General features: G+C 53.8%; 1 pseudogene; it reads left to right on the top strand.

Moving 5' to 3' along the window:
• Positions 1-204: 204 nt before the first annotated feature.
• LOC146822983 (28S ribosomal RNA) lies at positions 205-2,231 on the top strand (annotated as a pseudogene).
• The last annotated feature ends 4,429 nt before the right edge of the window (positions 2,232-6,660 follow it).

Genomic DNA, 6,660 nt, shown 5'->3' with positions numbered 1-6,660 from the left:
CACAGCTGTCCACGGGCAACCCCTCTGGCACCCACTTCTGTGGCTTAGGCGCGGGTACCGGTTCCCAACCCAGACCCCACAGGCTTCGATCTTCAATTTGGGAATGAGTGCACTGATGTGAGCTCAGCTCCTGCAGCCCAGGGGCCCTTCTTGGCTCCCCCCACTCTTCTACATCTGACTATGACCTTAGATCAGAAGTGTTGCCTAGCTGAATTTAAGTATATTACTGAGAGGAGAAAAATAAACTAAGTAGTATTTCCTCAGTAAAGGTGAGTGAAGACGGAAGAGCCCAGCGCTGAATCCCCATCCGGCATGGGAAATGTGGCATACAGATGACCGACTCCCTTGCGTCGCTCAGGAGGCACAAATCCTTCTGATCAAGGCTCACTCCTTGAAGCTTACTCCTTGGACAATGGTAGGCCAGTAGCAGCCCCCAGAGCACCAGGATCATGTCTTCTTGGGCTCAGGTTGCTTGGGAATGCAGCCCAAAGCTTGTGGTAAACTCCATCTAAAGCTAAATACGGGTGCAAGACACTGATAGTCAACAAGTACCATAAAGGAAAGTTACAAAACACTCTATAGAGTGAGTTCACGAGGGCGGGAAACCATCAAGAGGAAAACAGGTGGGGTCTGTGCAGTCCACCTGGAGCATTCAAATCGGTTGGTAGGTCAGTCGCCCAGGATAGTGGATCCCCCCCTTCAGCCTGCTCTCTGGGCACACCAAGCCCTTGCAGGGCACATTTACTCCATGGCAGTGCACTGTGACTGGGCTCGGGTTGGCTGGGAAGTCTTTAGGGTGGTGGGAGTGTCTCCACTCCGGCAGAGTGTTATAGCCTCTGTGGCAGCAGCTTTGCTGTGTCCAGGGGGCCTAGGAAGATTTGACCACCCTCCATGCAACCGCCTCAGCCAGAGCACCAAAGGGGAATGCGGCCCCCTGCTCCTACTTTACTGTCGACTGGGAAAACTGTGCTCAGTGCACCCGACCATGTCATGCCACCAGGCGGGGAGGCCCTCATCTGGTGCTAAGGGTCTGCAGCAAAGTCAGTTACCCACCTGACCCCTCTTGAAACCCAAGGACCAAGAGTCTACCGTGCGCGAGTCGGAGGGCCTAGTGAAACCCTGTGGTGCAATGAAGGTGAGGCCTGATGTGTTCCGGCTGCGGTGGGATCCCATCAAGCCGCAGTGGAGGGCACACCTCTGGCCCGTCTCGCTTGCTCCATTGCAGGTGGAGCATGAGCGTATGTGATAGGACCCGAAAGATGGTGAACTATGCCTTAACAGGTGTAGGATCGTAGCAGTCCTGACGTGCAAATTGGTCATCCAATCTGGGTAGAGAGGTGACAGATTATTCAAACCATCTACTAGCTCGTACCCTCTGAAGTTTCGCTCAGGATAGCTGGTGCTCAGAAACCCCAGTTTTATCTTGTAAAGCAAATGATTAGAGGTCGTGGGGCCAAAATAGTCTCAACCTATACTCAAACTTTAAATGGGTAAGAAACTTGGCTCGCTGGCATGGAGCTAGGCACCTAATGTGAGTGCCTAGAAGGACATTTTTGGTAAACAGAATTGGCGCTGAGGGAGGAACTGAATGCTGGGTTAAGGAGCCCGATGCCGACGTGCATCAGAACCCAGAAAAGGTATTGGTTAATATGATCACATGACAGTGGCCATGAAAGTTTGAATTCACTAAGGAATGTGTAAAAACTCACCTACTGAATCAACTAGCCCTGAAAATAGATGGCATTGTCATGTCTGGCCCATACCCGGCCTGAGTGCAGCTGCCGCTGGTGCAGATCTTGGTAGTAGTAGCAAGTAATCAAATGAAAACTTTGAATGCTGAAATAGAGAAGGGTTCCATGTGAACAGCAGTTGAACATGGGTCAGTCGGTCCTATGAGGTTGGCGAGTACGATTCGGAAGTGACGGGCAATGATCTCCATTGCTCTTGGCCAATTAAAAGGGAGTCAAGTTCAGATGCCCAAACCCGGAGTGGATAAGACGGGTACCCTTGCGGCATCCAGTGCGAAAATGCTAATGATCCCAGAGAATTGGACAGGAGCCCGGGTGAGAGATCTCTTTTCTTTGTTAAGAGCAGGGCGCCCTGGAATGGGTTCATCCCGAGAGAGGGGCCCGAGCAATGCAAAGTGGCATGGTCCGCGGTAGATGGTGGAAATCTTGTTCTGGACCATACCCATATCTGCAGCAGGTCCCCAAGGTGAATAGACTCTGGAATGTTGGCACAACGCAGGTAAGGGAAGCTAGCAAGTTAGACCCATAACTTTGGGATAAGGATTCTAAGGTCTGAGTAGGTTGGGCTAGGGCGTGGGCATGCTGTGGCTGTATGAGACGCCGCCATCCAGGGAAGTGGTGACTCTGGGTGCCAGCCGGGCCCTTCCTGTGGATCACCGAGCTGCGGTGGTCGCTTCTCCCTGGGACTTGGGGGTGGTGTTCTGCCTCGGTTGGCACCTAGCAGCTTACTTAGAACAGGTGCGGAGAAGGGGAATCCGACTGTTTAATTAAAACAAAGCATTGCAAAGGCCCAAGGTAGGTGTTGATGCAATGTGATTGCTGCCCAGTGCTCAGAATGTAAAAGTAAACAAATACAATAAAGTGCGGCTAAACAGCAGTCATAGTGGCCTTTACCTCCAAGTGGTCCCGCTGGTAATTGTTTCTATACCACTATACTCTTATGAGAAGTCTATAGAGATAAACCAAACAAGGTTATATCATGGCTGTGAGCATAATAGTGAGAAATGGCGAAGCTACCAATCACAATTGCAGATGGGTAGTTCCTGGCGATTAACAACCCCGATAAGATGGCGAAAGGAGGTGCTATCTTTTCCACAAATTGTTAAAATCCTTACAGATTTGGTCATTTTAACACCCAATTCCAACAACACAATAAATAACAATGATTCAAATAATGATATGTCACCCTGTTCACCCTCCGTAATAACAGTAGATGAAGTAACCATTGACCTCAGTTAAACCATTGACTTTGTGGCTTCCTCAGCCAAGAGTGACACTATTGCATCACGACTCGGTCAACGATAGACTCAATAACAAGAAAAGTGGGAGGAGCTTAGCGCTTGACCAAGATGGCCGCGTGAGCCTTGAGCTCCCGCTACCCTCGCGCCCTCCGGCACTCATCCTGTCCTAAATCCTGATTTTCATGCACGGAATCCTGCAGATGAGTCACAGCTGGGGCGATTGACGTTGTCCGGGCCAAGATCGCCCACCGGGGACCGAAGTTGTGCACGGCAGAAGATTGCGGCCTACCTCCGAAGGATGCCAGGGGCTTGCGTTGGCAGGATGCCCGGCCACTAATTGAACAACAGCGGCCTTGGGAGGTGTGAACTGATGGACGGATGCCGTGGCACTTTCACTTTCGCTTTCTCGCCCTTTGTTTGCTCCGGGTTGGGAGTGCGTCATACAGATCCTCTGTTGTCTGGAAGACCTCCACCCGGTCCTGACTGGCTGTTGAAGACCTAGTCGTACCTGTCTCCTCTACCTGAGTGAGGGACGTCCTCTTGCGACTGACCGTCCTGCTGTCCGAGATGTCGACCAAATCGGAGGCAGACAGGTCGAAGTCTAAGACTACCAGGCGGGGAGGCTATATCCAATCCAACAATATGGATCGCTATGCCCAGCAGAAGGAGTCGCCTGGTGGATCGGGACAGTCGCTGGAAGCACAGAAGGCCGATTCATCCCCAGCCTCGGAGTTATCATTGCAGGATATCAAGGGGGCGATAGATGGGATGCAATCTTCGATTGGGCGACAGATCGAGACCCTGGCGCACAAGGTGGACATGATTTTGGTCGATGTCAACTTGATTCGCGCAGACCTGGGGAAAACCAATGAACGGGTCAAGTCCCTGGACCTCAAGACTACTGGCCTCACGGACGATGTCTCGGAACTCCAGGCTGAGGTCCGCAAGCTACGAACCGCGAATGACCTCTCCGCTCGCCGGCTCGAGGACTTTGAAGGTCGGGCCCGGCGCAATAATGTGCGCATTATTGGGGTCCCAGAAACTTCGGAGGAGCTCTCCGTGGACCTCCTCGTCGAGGACCTGGTGGTGAATCATCTTGCGCCGAAGGGCCTCGGCAAGTTTTTCGCGGTGGAGCGGGCTCACCGAGTGCCTGGCGGACGACCTAAGGTGGGAGCCCCCCCGCGGCCGATTGTTGCCCGGATCTTCCACTTTCGAGATCGGGACGCTATCCTGCAAGCATCGAGGGTGACAGGCCCGGTGCCTTTTCAAAATGCCTCTGTGAGCTTTTACCCTGATTTCACCCAGATGGTGCAGAAACAGAGGCAAAGTTTCCTGGGGGTGAAGCGGCGGCTTAGGGATATGGACCTGAAGTATGCCATGCTTTTTCCCGCTAAGCTGCGTGTGGTATATGAGGATCGGACTTTCTTCTTCGAATCGCCGGACATGGCAGGGGACTGGCTGGATGCACTCCCTCGGCGACAGCCCGGCCGGGACAGCGTGGATGGGGTGGAAGGCGACCGGGATGGACAGAAGTGATACCCTCGGTGCTGGCCTGTTTGATTCAGCCCTGGACAGTGACTCGCACCTTATTGCAGTAATGGGAGGGCGGCGGGGGGAAGATAGGGGCTCTTTCCTCCCTTGGGGTGCTTTTTGTAGATTTGTTTTTGGTAGGGCGACAGGCACACTGCAAGTTGGGGGGGCTTTGTAAGCTGACGCAGGGGTGCAGGGTGGGGGGTGGTTTCAGGATGTTGGGGTTGTTGTTTGGGGTTGTTGTTTTTTCTTGCAAGGCGTAGCAATGACTGTCAGAATTGTCCGATTGTGGTTCTCTGGGGGGGGGGAGGTCTCTTTGTGTTCAGGGATGGGGGATAGGGGCTTAAACGTACTCAGCTGGAATGTTAATGGCTTAGGGGACCGTATAAAACGGGGGATAGTCCTGCAATTTTTGAAACGGACCTTGCCAGACGTGGTCCTCTTGCAGGAGACCCACCTTATAGGGAATATGTGTTATGCGCTTAACAGAAAGGGCTATAAATTCATTGCTCACTCAGGGTTTTCCTCGGGCTCCAGGGGTGCGGGCATACTTGTCAGAGCTTCCCTACCATTTGAGGTTGACTCCACCATTGCTGATGATAGGGGGCGCTTTGTGGCCGTGTCGGGGAGGTGGGAGGGCAGAACGTTGGTTTTGGTTTCTGTTTATGTTCCTCCTGCCTTGCAGGCCTCCACGTTTGCTGATCTGGGCAAGGCCTTGTTGGAACTCCCCGAAGGGATGCTGGTGGTGGGAGGGGACTTCAATGCGGTTGGGTCTGGAATGCTAGATAGGCACCCGCCCAGAGACACCGGGGGGGCTCAGAAGTGGCTTCCCGACTTTATTGATACTTTTGGCTTGGTAGATTGTTGGAGGCTGCGGCACCCCACTCAGCGACAATACACCTTCCACTCCGGGGCCCACGGGAGTCTCTCCCGGATTGATTATCTGCTCACTCTGGCGGCACACGCCTCTTTGGTAACTGAGGTTAGGCACATGGCACGGGGCATATCAGATCATTCACCGGTGTGGGCACGTCTGGACATGGGCCGGGTGGCGGGGGGCAGGGTGGCTCCCGTTAACCCCTGGTACTTTCGGGACCCCAAGCTGCGCAGCGCGTTGCTGAAGACAGTTGATCACTACTTTCGAGAAAACCAGGGCTCAGTTGACTCCGCGGTGTCCTTGTGGGAGGCTTCTAAGGCTGTACTGAGAGGAGAAGCCTTGTCCCTGGTAGTGGCCGCCAAGCGGCGGAGAGATGCCGAGGTGATACAAGTGGAGGACGAGATAGCGGCTTTAGAGTCGGCCTTGGAAGGGGATGTTGAGACGTCCACGCTGCACAATTTGAGCCTGAAGCAATTGGAGTATAGGGATCTGGTGACAAATGCCGCCAAGACCCTTCACAGGGAGCAGCAGGGGCGGTTGTATGATGTTGGAGATAAGGCCGGGAAATTGCTGGCATGGCTGGACAAAAAGGAGCGTGTTAATCGTGTGGTGCCGGAGTTGTTGACGGATGGGGGAGAGGTTGTCACTGATCCTGACGGTATAGTCCGGTGTTTCTCAGACTATTTTCGTACGGTATACGCCTCAGTCTCGGATAGATCGACTGAGGACTCGTGTGGTCTTCTGCGTGACATCGCTCTGCCCTGCCTTTCCGCCATTGATAGGGAGGACCTCGATGGTGATATCACTGTAGACGAAGTGGCAGGTGCTATCCATGCGTTGCGCTCCGGCAAGGCTTCGGGCCCAAATGGTCTGCCGGTAGAGCTGTACAAGCTTTGTCCGGATAAGTTTGCTCCTCACTTGACCGCCATGTTCGTGGAGGCGCGGAGGAACGGGTTTCTTCCGCTCGATCAACGGCTGGCGACGATCGTGGTAATACATAAAGACGGAAAGCCCCGGGATAGGTGTGGCTCCTATCGGCCGATCTCGCTCCTCAACGTCGAGCCGAAAATCCTTGCCAAGATTCTCGCGAACCACCTGGTCCGGGTATTTGGCGACTTGATCCACCCGGATCAGTCGGGCTTTATCCCGCACCGTAACACTGCACTAAACCTTAGACGCCTCCACGGAGTGATTGGCAGGACGGGTACGATACGAGAGCCGGCTATTGTGGCGTCCCTCGACGCCACGATGGCCTTTGACGCGG

This window comes from Triturus cristatus, chromosome 5_2, assembly GCF_964204655.1.
Source record: "Triturus cristatus chromosome 5_2, aTriCri1.1, whole genome shotgun sequence".
NCBI lineage: Eukaryota > Metazoa > Chordata > Amphibia > Caudata > Salamandridae > Triturus > Triturus cristatus.
Note: the sequence above shows the minus strand (reverse complement) of the source record. Positions and strands in the feature narration are given on the sequence as shown.